Source organism: Triticum dicoccoides, chromosome 1A (assembly GCF_002162155.2).
Source record: "Triticum dicoccoides isolate Atlit2015 ecotype Zavitan chromosome 1A, WEW_v2.0, whole genome shotgun sequence".
Classification (NCBI taxonomy): Eukaryota; Viridiplantae; Streptophyta; class Magnoliopsida; order Poales; family Poaceae; genus Triticum; species Triticum dicoccoides.
The window spans coordinates 337,543,827-337,557,377 of record NC_041380.1 but is presented as its reverse complement, the minus strand read 5'-3'; positions in this window follow the sequence as shown (position 1 = coordinate 337,557,377).

Here is a 13,551-nt window from a genome sequence, read left to right as displayed (position 1 = left end):
CAAGAAGGAGCATCAATTGTTGATGGTTGGTGAAACCACTAGTTTCAAGAAGGGCAAGGGAACAAAGGGATACTTCATGAAACGGCAATTCAGCTGCTGCTCTAGTGAAGAAACCCAAGGTTGAACCCAAACCCGAGACTGAGTGCTTCTGTAATAAGGGGAACAACCACTGGAGCAGAATTACCCTAGATACTTGGTAGATGAGAAGGCTGGCAAGGTCGATAGAAGTATATTGGATATACATTGTGTTAATGTGTACTTTACTAGTACTCCTAGTAGCACCAGGGTATTAGATACCGGTTCAGTTGCTAAGTGTTAGTAACTCGAAATAAAAGCTACGGAATAAACGGAGACTAGCTAAAGGTGAGATGACGATATGTGTTGGAAGTATTTCCAAGGTTGATCAAATATCGTACGCTCCCTCTACCATCGAGATTGGTATTAAAACCTAAATAATTGTTATTTGGTGTTTGCGTTGAGCATAGACATGACTGGATTATGTCTATCGCAATACGGTTATTCATTTAAGGAGAATAATGGTTACTCTGTTTATTTGAATAATACCTTCAATGGTCTTGCACCTAAAATGAATGGTTCATTGAATCTCGATCATAGTGATACACATGTTCATGCCAAAAGATATAAGATAGTAATGATAGTACCACCTACTTGTGGCACTGCCACGTAAGTCATATCAGTATAAAATGCATGAAGAAGCTCCATGTTGATGGATCTTTGGGCTCACTCGTTTTTGAAAAGTTTGAGGCATGCGAACCATGTCTATTGGTGTATATGCATGAAGAAACTCCATGCAAATGGAGCGTTTGGACTCACTTGATTTTGAATCACTTGAGACATGCAAATCATACCACATGGGCAAGATGACTGAAAGCCTCGTTTTCAGTAAAATGGAACTAGAAAGCAACTTGTTGGAAGTAATAAATTTTGATGTGTGCAGTCCAATGAGTGCTGAGGCATGTAGTGGATATCGTTATGTTCTTACTTCACAGATAATTTGAGTAGATGTTGAGTATATTTACTTGATGAATCACGAGTCTGAATTATTGAAAGGTTCAAGTAATTTCAGGGTGAAGTTGAAAGATCGTCGTGACAAGAGGACAAAATATCTATGATATGATCATAGAGATGAATGTATGAATTACGAGTTTGGCATAGAATTAAGACATTGTGGAAATTGTTTCACAACTAATACAGCCTGGAACACCATAGTGTGATGGTGTGTCCGAACATCATAACTGCACCCTATTGGATATGATGCATACCATGATGTCTCTTATCGAATTACCACGATAGTTTATGGGTTAGGCATTAGAGACAACCACATTCACTTTAAATAGGGCACCACGTAATTCCGATGAGATGACACCGTATGAACTATGGTTTAGAGAAACCTAAGCTGTCATTTCTTAAAAGTTTGGGGCTGCGACGCTTATGTGAAAAAGTTTCAGGCTGATAAGCTCGAACCCAAAGCGGAAAAATGCATCTTCATAGGACACCCAAAACAGTTGGGTATACCTCCTGTCTCAGATCCGAAAGCAATAAGGGATTGTTTCTAGAATCGGGTCCTTTCTCGAGGAAAAGTTTCTCTCGAAAGAATTGAGTGGGAGGATGGTGGACACTTGATGAGGTTATTGAACCGTCTCTTCAACTAGTGTGTGGCAGGGCACAGGAAGTTGTTCCTGTGGCACCTACACCAATTGAAGTGGAAGCTTATGATAGTGATCATGAAACTTCAGATCAAGTCACTACCAAACCTCGTGGGATGACAAGGATGCGTACTACTTCAGAGTGGTACGTGATCCTGTCTTGGAAGTCATGTTGCTAGACAACAATGAACCTACGAGCTATGGAGAAGCGATGGTGGGCCCAGATTCCGATAAATGGCTCGAGGCCATAAAATCCGAGAGAGGATCCATGTATGAAAACAAAGTGTAGACTTTGGCAGAATGGCTTGATGGTCGTAAGGCTATTGAGTGCAGATGGATTTTAAAAGGAAGACGGACAATGATGGTAAATGTCACCATTAAGAAAGCTCGACTTGTCATTAAGATGTTTTCTGATAAGTTCAAGGAGTTGATTATCTAGAGACTTTCCCACTCATAGCGATGCTAAGAGTCTGTTGGAATTATATTAGCGATTACTGCATTATTTATGAAATCTTGCAGATAGGATGTCAAACATTGTTTCCTCGACGATTTTCTTGAGGAAAGGTTGTATGTGATACAACCGGAAGGTTTTGTCAATCCTGAAAGATGCTAATAAGTATGCAAAGCTCCAGCAATCCTTCTGAGGACTGGAGTAAGCATCTCAGAGTTGGAATGTATGCTTTGATGATGATCAAAGATTTTGGGTTTATACAAAGTTTATGAGAAACTTGTATTTCCAAAGAAGTGAGTGGGAGCACTATAGAATTTCTGATAAGTATATGTTGACATATTGTTGATCAGAAATGACGTAGAATTTCTGGAAAGCATATAGGGTTATTTGGAAAGTATTTTTCAATGGAAAGCCTGGATTAAGCTACTTGAACGTTGAGCATCAAGATCTATAAGGATAGATCAAAACGCTTAATGGTACTTTCAAATGAGCACATACCTTGACATGATCTTGAAGGTGTTCAAGATGGATCAGTCAAAGAAGGAGTTCTTGCCTGAGTTGTAAGGTATGAAGTTAAGACTTAAAGCTTGACCATGGCATAATAGAGAGAATGGATGAAGGTCAGCCCTTATGCTTAAGACATAGGCTCTACAGTATGCTATGCTATGTACTGCACCTGAAATGTGCCTTGCCATGTGTTAGTCAAGGGGTACAAGAGTGATCTAAGAATGGATCACAGGACAGCAGTCAAAGTTATCCTTAGTAACTAGTGGACTAAGGAATTTTCTCGATTATGGAGGTGGTAAAAGAGTTCGTCGTAAAGGGTTACGCCGATGCAAACTTTGACACTAATCCAGATTATTCTAAGTAGTAAACTGGATTCGTATAGTAGAACAGTTATTTGGAATAGCTCCAAATAGAACGTGGTAGCTGCATCTAGGAGATGCCATAGAGATTTGCGAAGTACATACGGATCTGAATGTAGCAGACTCGTTGACTAAAACCTCTCTCACAAGCAACATGATCAAACCCAGAACTCATTGAGTGTTAATCACATAGTGATGTGAACTAGATTATTGACTCTAGTAAACTCTTTGGATGTTGGTTACATGGCGATGTGACCTGTGAGTGTTGATCACATGGCGATGTGAACTAGATTATTGACTCTAGTGCAAGTGGGAGACTGTTGGAAATATGCCCTAGAGGCAATAATAAATTGGTTATTATTATATTTCCTTGTTCATGATAATCGTTTATTATCCATGCTAGAATTGTATTGATAGGAAACTCAGATACATGTGTGGATACATAGACAACACCATGTCCCTAGTAAGCCTCTAGTTGACTAGCTCGTTGATCAATAGATGGTTACGGTTTCCTGACCATGGACATTGGATGTCGTTGATAACGGGATCACATCATTAGGAGAATGATGTGATGGACAAGACCCAATCCTAAGCCTAGCACAAGATCATGTAGTTCGTATGCTAAAGCTTTTCTAATGTCAAGTATCATTTCCTTAGACCATGAGATTGTGCAACTCCCGGATACCGTAGGAGTGCTTTGGGTGTACCAAATGTCACAACGTAACTGGGTGACTATAAAGGTGCACTACGGGTATCTCCGAAAGTGTCTGTTGGGTTGGCACGAATCGAGACTGGGATTTGTCACTCCGTGTAAACGGAGAGGTATCTCTGGGCCCACTCGGTAGGACATCATCATAATGTGCACAATGTGATCAAGGAGTTGATCACGGGATGATGTGTTACGGAACGAGTAAAAGAGACTTGCCGGTAACGAGATTGAACAAGGTATCGGGATACCGACGATCAAATCTCGGGCAAGTATCGTACCGCTAGACAAAGGGAATTGTATACGGGATTGATTAAGTCCTTGACATCGTGGTTCATCCGATGAGATCATCATGGAACATGTGGGAGCCAACATGGGTATCCAGATCCCGCTGTTGGTTATTGACCGGAGAGTCATCTCGGTCATGTCTGCATGTCTCCCGAACCCGTAGGGTCTACACACTTAAGGTTCGGTGACGCTAGGGTTATAGAGATATTAGTATGCGGTAACCCGAAAGTTGTTTGGAGTCCTGGATGAGATCCCGGACGTCACGAGGAGTTCCGGAATGGTCCGGAGGTAAAGAATTATATATAGGAAATGCTATTTCGGCCATCGGGACAAGTTTCGGGGTCACCGGTATTGTACCGGGACCACCGGAAGGGTCCCGGGGGTCCACCGGGTGGGGCCACCTGCCCTGGGGGGCCACATGGGCTGTAGGGGGTGCGCCTTGGCCTATATGGGCCAAGGGCACCAGCCCCAAGAGGCCCATGCACCAAGAATCAAGGGAGAGGAAGAGTCCTAAAGGGGGAAGGCACCTCCGAGGTGCCTTGGGGAGGAGGGACTCCTCCCTGGCCGCACCCTTCCTTGGAGGAAGGGCCAAGGCTGCGCCTCCCCCCTCTCCCTTGGCCCTATATATAGTGGGGGGAAGGGAGGGCAGCCCAACCTAAGCCCTGGCGCCTCCCTCTCCCTCCCATGACACATCTCCCTCCTCCCGCAGCGCTTGGCGAAGCCCTGTTGGAATCCCGCTACTTCCACCACCACGGCATCGCGTTGTTGGATCTCCATCAACCTCTCCTCCCCCCTTGCTGGATCAAGAAGGAGGAGACATCGCTGCTCTGTACGTGTGTTGAACGCGGAGGTGCCGTCCGTTCGGCGCTAGGATCATCGGTGATTTGGATCACGACGAGTATGACTCCATCAACCCCGTTCTCTTGAATGCTTCCGCGTGCGATCTACAAGGGTATGTAGATCCACTCCTCCCTCATTGCTAGATGACTCCATAGATTGATCTTGGTGACACGTAGGAAAATTTTGAATTTATGCTACGTTCCCCAACAATAGTCCACACTGTTATCTCAATGCCAAACACAAGTTTAAACGCCTCCCCGAGGCATGATACATGTGCAGGAATTAAAGGCAGGACAGGAGCCACGACGGAGTCACCTGTCGACGGAGGAGCAGCGCGGAATGGGTTCGCCTTATGAAGCAGTGGGGTCGGTAGCGCCTTGCTTCGGCTTGGTGCTGAAGGCCCGGAACTTCCCCAGCAGAGCCTCCACGCGACCCTTCACGGCCTCGACAGCGGCAGCGGCACGCTCGCCGCTTACTGGCTCCAGCAGGCTGTCGAGGTCGACGCCGGGATCGCGAAGGTAGATGTGGGTGAGGATCCGCGCCAGTGCTGCAGAAGACAGGACACGCGCCTCGGCCTCAGCCGTGGGGCCAAGGCCAAGGGCGACATCTTCGAGAGCACGAACCAGGAAGGGGAGCAGCTTGGCGGGGCCGTCCTCGGCGCCAGCCAGTGGGCTCTCCAGGCCGTTGTCGTAAAGCGTCCTCAGCGAGGAGCGAGCCTTCGCCTCCATCTCCGTGAAGGCCACGCGGTCCTCAGCAAGAACCAGGGCCTTGTCGTCTAGCTCGGCCTTCCTCGCCCCCAACTCCTGCTCCAGCGCGCCTAGGCGGTCGCGGCGCTTCCTGAGCTTGGCCTCCCTCTCCTTGACAGCCGCCTCGCGAGCCTTCACGCCTTCTTCCTGCTCTTGGCGAAGGCGGGCCTCTTTCGCGAGCTAGTCCCGCAGGCCTTGCAGCTCGTCCTCCAGCGCCTTGCAGCGACCACGGGCGTCGACCGCCTCCCCCAGGACTGCGTCACGAGCAGCCTTCGCCTCAAGAACGACATGTTTCTCCTCATTGCAAGCCGTCGAGGACTGGACCAGCGCCGCCCGAATCGAAGCGTCGGAGCGAACCCATCCTGAAGCCAGCTCCAAGCACCCGGCCACCAAGCGAGGGTCGGCGCCAAGAAGATCCTGCCGCAGTCGGTACAGCTCAGCAGTAGCATGGTCCGAAACGGTAGAAGGAGTCAGAGAGACAGTAGCCGGTGGAGTAGGAGGAGAAGGCGGCAGCGGCCACAGCGTCCTGAGGCGGAGTCTGCCGCGCCCCAACGGCTGAAGTGGCAGCGGTAGGCAAGGACACCTCGGGAGTCACATGGGCCGTGGGGGCTGAGCTCGCCCCAGCCGGCTCAGCCTGGCCTCGCGAGGACGACCGGGCAGGAGAAGCCCGTGCGTCGCGGTCACCCTCCTTCATGGGCAGAGGTGCTGCCATGGGTGGAACCTCAGGAGCTCCCTTCGGCTTCTTTGCTGCGGGCGCCAGCCTATCCAAGAGATGCGGACGTCAAGCCTCAGAAGCAGGACAAGAAATAAAGACAAGGATCAAATGCTTATGGATCATCGCCAGTGAGCTCGAGCAGCCTCCGGCCAAATTTGAAGCCTGAAAGCCGGCTAGAAGGGTCAACCTCGGGAAGCTTGGAAGTGGAAGGTGCGTCTGCGGTCCGCCTCAGGGCCGGGGTAGACCCGCGGGAGATCAGCCCGGTCCTGTCCTTCTTCGGGATCGGGGGCAAGCTCCCGCCGTCCTGCTCGCCGTCATCCTCGTCGTCATCCTCGTCGTCATCGCTCGGAGAGAGGCGGAGAACGCGGGACCTGCACCGGGAGAGGGGAGCCCTCGACTCTCCGTCAGTCGCCTCAGAGTCAGGCCCTCTTTCCCTCTCCCCTCCTTCCTCCTCTTTGCTGGAATCGTTGGAGGGCACGTCCACCGGTTCCTCGGGAGTTTCCATGGGCACAGGCCCATCCCCGTTGAAGACGGGCATGGACTCCACTACCTGCTCCCAGTCGCCGCGGAGGAACAAGGGCGTAGGAGCACCCTCCAACCTCGCCACATCGCCCCCGACCAGAGATTGGAGGACCGCAGCCAGATCTCCATCGGCCCAGGCCGCGAGGCTCGGATGGGGCCTCCACATCGGAAGTGAGTACCGCCGAAGCGGAGCCAGCTGGTGCTCCAGGAACTCCCTCAGCAGCGACGCGCCAGTCAGCTTCGCCGCCGCCATGTTGGCCGGCCTCAGATCCGCGTCCATCTTCTCCAGCACCAGCTTCGCTCGGGGATCCGCGAGCTCAGCTCGACCCCAATCGCTGGAGCTCGTGGGCTGCTCCGTGGGCAAGATCAGCCGAGGGTGGATGCGCCCAGCATCCACCAAGACCCACTTGCTCCTGAAGCCCTCAATCCTTTTCCCGGGGTTCGAGATGGCAATGGCGCCACCGTACGCGATGAAGCTCGCGCACGCGGAAGCAGGACCGCGAGACGTCCGGAGGTAGAAGTAGTGGCGCAGCAAGGCCACTGAGGGCTGCACCCCTACGTGAGCCTCGCAGTAATAGGCGAAGATTGCCAGGAGAAGGACGGAGTTGGGGTGGAGATGCAGAGCCTGTAGCTTGTAATGGCGGAGGACAGAGAAGAAGAACTCAGAGAAGGGAGGCACCAGGCCGGCGGCAATGGCACTTACGAAGAACGGATAGAAGGTGCTCCCTTGGCCTTCTGGGGTGGCGGAGCCGGCCTTGAGCACCTTCGCCCCGTTGATGCCATGCGCCGCCGCCATCCGGCGCAACCAGGCAAGGCTCGCCTCCGACACGTTTGGCGAGTCCAGGGCAGACAAGTACCAAGCTCCGGCCGGGGACTGACGAGGCGCCATGGCTTCCTAGGTCACGCGGTCGGAGTAGATCTGGAGATTTTGGAGGAAGGAAGGAGAGGCGTAAGAAAGGGGATCTGAGCAGCAACCGGAGAATGCAAAAAGCGAAGCCTGGGCAGATGCCGCTCCCTTATCAACTCGCGCGGTTGCTGAGGCGCCCACGTCCAGTCAACCGCCACGCAGCGCCCAAGGCCGCAGGCTGTTAGGGCCCGCGGCGCTTCGCTCTTGCCCTTCCGCCTCCCTGCACGGCCAAGTCCGGGCGCGCCTTGGGCCCGGGGGCTACTGTCGGAGTTCTGGGAACGGGGGTCCCCAAACTTGCCTGCCTGCAGCCTGTGGCGTGGCTCAAAGGGGGGCCCAGCACGGCCCATCTTCATCAACACAGACCCAAGACCCTCGCGAGGGGCCAAGCCTTGCGGGGCGGACGACACGGAGCTTCCTCAGGCACGGCCTCATCAGGCTGGCTCGCGAGGAGGCGGAGAGATCAAGGCGGGGTACCTCACGAGGTGCCCGTGACACAAGCCATGACGACCAAGGGCGCCAGGTGGGTGCCAGCCCGCGCAGTGTCCTCCTTTCCTCTTTGGTGCAAAGGGGGCAAGCGCAGCCGCGGAGTACCGAGGCATCAGTCAAAGGTTGCCATTTCGGTGCAACGAGACCAAGACCAGGAAGACTACAAGACGGAGGTCATCGTGGAGCCCAAGACGGCGTCACCACCAGAGCTTTGTGCAGGCGAAGACTACTTTTGTCAGGGTAGCGTGTACTAGCTGTCCCCCATCAAATTAGCCCGCCATTGTTGGCTCCCTTCCCGCTCGATATTTGGGAAGAGGACCAGGGCCTCTATAAATAGGACCAGCCACCCACAGAAGAGGAGGGTTCGGAAAGGATTAAGAAGAAGGGTGGCTGAACTCCTCCCAGCAGTTCATCGCCCCAGCCAAGAACAGACCCTCGCGAGGCTGCTCTTCCTTGTATCATTCATCATCATCAGCCCAAGAGGCAATCCACCACACCACAAACTGGAGTAGGGTATTACACCACAACGGTAGCCCAAACCAGTATAAACCCTGTGTCTCTTGTGTTGTTCTTTCCATAGCTTAGATCTTAGCGAGGCGGAGGGGTGCAGGTAGGTAGGAAGCGAAATCTCCGCGCGCACCCCAGTGTTCGAACCTCAAGGGTCTGCCGGAACCCGAAATCCGACAGTTTGGGAGGAAAAGGCATGGGTTTCTGAACCCAAGGCTCTCTTTCTTTACCATGTTTCCTAGCAACAAAATCTTTCTTATCATAATGTTGATTCTTTGATTGTGGGTTATCAAGATCAACAACAGGTTCAATTTCTACATCATTATCATTACTAGGTTGAGCATCATTATGAACATCATCATTAACATTTTCATTAGGTCCATGTTCATTGCCAGATTGTGTTTCAACATCAGACTTAGAAATATCATTTGGATTATTAGGTGGTTCAGCAATAGGTTCACTAGAAGTTTGTACAGTTCTATCATTTTTCTTTTTCTTCTTTTTAGAAGAACTAGGTGCATCAATTTTATTTCTCTGAGAATCTTGCTCAATTCTCTTAGGGTGGCCTTCGGGATACAAATGTTCCTGACTCATTCTACCAGTTCTAGTAGCCACTTTAACATCATAATCATTTTTCTTACTATTCATCTCATTGAGCAATTCTTTTTGAGCTTTAAGTACTTGTTCTACTTGAGTGGTAACCATAGAAGCATGTTTACTAATAAGTTTAAGTTCACCTCTAATATTAGCCATATAATCACCCAAGTATTTAATCATATCAACATCTTGTTTTAATTGTCTACCAAAATAAGCATTGAAGTCTTCTTGCTTAAACATAAAATTATCAAATTCATCCAAGCATTGACTAGCAATTTTAGTAGGAGGGATTTCAGCTTTATCATATCTATAGAGAGAATTTACCTTTACTACCCGTGTCGGGTTATCGAGGTCTGGAGGTTCTTCAATAAGTAAAGGATCAAGGTCATATGTTTCTTCAATAGGCGGTAAATTAAGACCATGTATTTCTTCAATAGGAGGTAAACTCTTAACATCTTCAGCTTTAATACCTTTTTCTTTCATAGATTTCTTTGCCTCTTTCATATCTTCGGGACTGAGAAATAGAATACCCCTCTTCTTCTAAGTTGGTTTAGGAATAGAATCATTAATTGGAGCAGGAGCTGGCTCAGGAGGTGCTCAATTATTTTCATTTGTCAACATATTGTTCAATAAGATTTCAGCTTCATCCAGTGTTCTTTCCCTGAAAAGAGAACCAGCACAACTATCCAGGTAATCTTTGGAAGCATCGGTCAGTCCATTATAAAAGATATCAAGTATTTCATTTTTCTTAAGAGGATGATCAGGCAAAGCATTAAGTAACTTGAGAAGTCTCCCCCAAGCTTGTGGGAGACTCTCTTCTTTAATTTGCACAAAGTTGTATATTTCTTTTAAAGCAGCTTGTTTCTTATGAGCAGGGAAATATTTAGCAGAGAAGTAATAGATCATATCCTGGGGACTACGCACACAACCACGATCAAGTGAATTAAACCATACCTTAGAATCACCCTTTAATGAGAACGGAAATATTTGAAGGATATAAAAGTAGCGAGATCTCTCATCATTAGTGAACAGGGTAGCTATATCATTTAATTTAGTAAGATGTGCCACAACAGTTTCAGATTCATATCCATGAAAAGGATCAGATTCAACCGAAGTAATTATATCAGGATCAATAGAGAATTCACAATCCTTATGAGCAACACAAATAGGTGAAGTAGCAAAGGCAGGGTCAGGTCTGATCCTAGCATTTAGAGATTGCTTATTCCATTTAGCTAATAACCTTTTGAGTTCATATCTATCTTGGCAAGCTAAAATAGCTAAAGAAGCTTCGTGATCAAATAAATAACCCTCAGGAATAACAAGTGATTCTTCATCATCACTTTCATCCTCATAATCAGATTCAATATTTTCAATCTCTCTAGCCCTAGCAAGTTGTTCCTCGAGAAAATCACTAAGTGGCGTAGTAGTATCAGGCATAGGGGTAGTTTCATCATAAGTATCATGTATAGTAGAAGTAGCATCATCAATAACATGCGACATATCAGAACGAATAGCAGAAGTAGGTTTAGGTGTCGCAAGCTTACTCATAACAGAAGGTGAATCAAGTGCAGAGCTAGATGGCAGTTCCTTACCTCCCCTCGTAGTTGAGGGATAAATCTTGGTTCTTGGATCTTTCAAATTCTTCATAGTGTCTAGCAGATATAAATCCCAAGTGACTCAAAGAATAGAGCTATGCTCCCCGGCAATGGCGCCAGAAATTAGTCTTGATAACCCATAAGTATAGGGGATCGCAACAGCTTTCGAGGGTAGAGTATTCAACCCAAATTTATTCATTCGACACAAGGGGAGCCAAAGAATATTCTCAAGTATTAGCAGCTGAGTTGTCAATTCAACCACACCTAGAAACTTAGTATCTGCAGCAAAATGTTTAGTAGCAAAGTAATATGATATTGACGGTAACGGTAACAAAAGAGTAACGACAATAAAGTAATGTTTTTGGTATTTTGTAGTGATTGTAACAATAGCAACGGGAAAGTAAATAAACGTAAACCAGTATATGGAAAACTCGTAGGCATCGGATCAATGATGGATAATTATGCTGGATGCGGTTCATCATGTAACAGTCATAACATAGGGTGACACAGAACTAGCTCCAATTCGTCAATGTAATGTAGGCATCTATTCCGAATATAGTCATACGTGCTTATGGAAAAGAACTTGCATGACATCTTTTGTCCTACCCTCCCGTGGCAGCGGGGTCCTAATGGAAACTAAGGGATATTAAGGCCTCCTTTTAATAGAGAACCGGAACAAAGCATTAGCACATAGTGAATACATGAACTCCTCAAACTACGGTCATCACCAGTAAGTATCCCGATTATTGTCACTTTGGGGTTAACGGACCATAACACATAATAGGTGACTATAGACTTGCAAGATAGGATTAAGAACTCTCATATATTGATGAAAACATAATAGGTTCAGATCTGAAATCATGGCACTCGGGCCCTAGTGACAAGCATTAAGCATAGCAAAGTCATAGCAACATCAATCTCAGAACATAGTGGATACTAGGGATCAAACCCTAACAAAACTAACTCGATTACATGATAAATCTCATCCAACCCATCACCGTCCAGCAAGCCTACGATGGAATTACTCACGCACGGCGGTGAGCATCATGAAATTGGTGATGGAGGATGGTTGATGATGACGACGATGAATCCCCCTCTCCGGAGCCCCGTACGGACTCCAGATCAGCCCTCCCGAGAGGTTTTAGGGCTTGGCGGTGGCTCCGTATCGTAAAACGCGATGATTTCTTCTCTCCTATTTTTTTATCCCCGAAAGCAATTATATAGAGTTGGAGTTGGAGTCGGGGGGTCTCCAGGGGGCCCACGAGGTAGGCGTTGCGCCCTAGGGGGGGGGGGCGCCCACCCTCATGGCAAGGGTGTGGGCCCCTTGGTCTTCATCTTTGGCGAGGATTTTTTATTATTTATTGTAAGATATTCCGTGGAGTTTCAGGTCATTCCGAGAACTTTTGTTTTCTACACATAAAACAACATCATGGCAATTCTGCTGAAAACAGTGTCAGTCCGGGTTAGTTCCATTCAAATCATACAAGTTAGAGTCCAAAACAAGGGCAAAAGTGTTTGGAAAAGTAGATACGACGGAGACGTATCAGCAGGCTACGCGTTGCTGAACCTAAGCGATCGATCGATGGCTGTTAACTGAACTCGATCGAGCGATTCCTTCGCTACTGCTGCTAACTGAAGCCGATCGATTGGATGAATAGTGAGCGTTGTGGGGGGGGGGTTGTTGGGTGAATAGTGAGCGGTGGCGTTGCCTCTGGATGAACATGACCCCGTGGTGTGGAGGGCTGGATGAACAGTAGACGGTGGAGGGATGCCCGTGGAGGGGTGGTTGAACAGGACCCCGTGGTCTGGAGGGCTGGATGAGCAGTAGATGGTGGAGGGGTGCCCGTGGAGGGGTGGTTGAACAGTAGCCGGTGGAGTAGCGCGTGGTGGAGGCTGGATGAATAGGGGCCCGTGGAGGCTGGAGGAGGTCGACGGTAGCCCGTGGAGGCTGTAGGAGGTCGATGGTGGAGATGAACAGTATCCCGTGGAGTCCCGTTTTGCGGTACGCCACACCCCTCCCGATCAACAGGACCCCCATTTCGACCGTAGGAGGTCTGTTTTCTCCATTTTGCGGTACGCCAGACCCCTCCCGATGAACAGGATCCCGTTTCGAACGTGGCCGGTCGAACACAAGGCCGTTTCCCCCGTTTTGCAGTACGCCAGGCCTCGTTTCCATCGCATGTTCCGTCCAAGCCCTCCCGATGAACACGACCACGCATTCCGTTCCGACCCAGCCAGTTGGCTCCCACGCGTTCCGTTGCCTCCCAAGGAACACGACGCATTCCGTTGCCTCCCCATGAATACGACGCATTCCGTCGCCTCCCCATGAACACGACGCATTCCGTTGCCTCCCCATGAACACAACGACGACGCTATTTCTCCGTTCCGACCCAACCATGTACACGAGCCCTGGTTTTACGTATGCGCGAGTAGGCGTTCGAGACCCTGCCCATATGTACGTACGTGGCCGTATTTTCTTTCTTGCACCCTGGCCCCTGTACGTACGTGTACATGCTACGTGCGCGCCTCTACTACGACACGTATGCGCCTCTACTACGACACGTGTGCGGCTCTACATCGACCAGTATATGTGTACGTACACGTTCGCGACCAGAATGACAACACTACGTACGCTTCGACCAGGTGGGTCCCGACTTT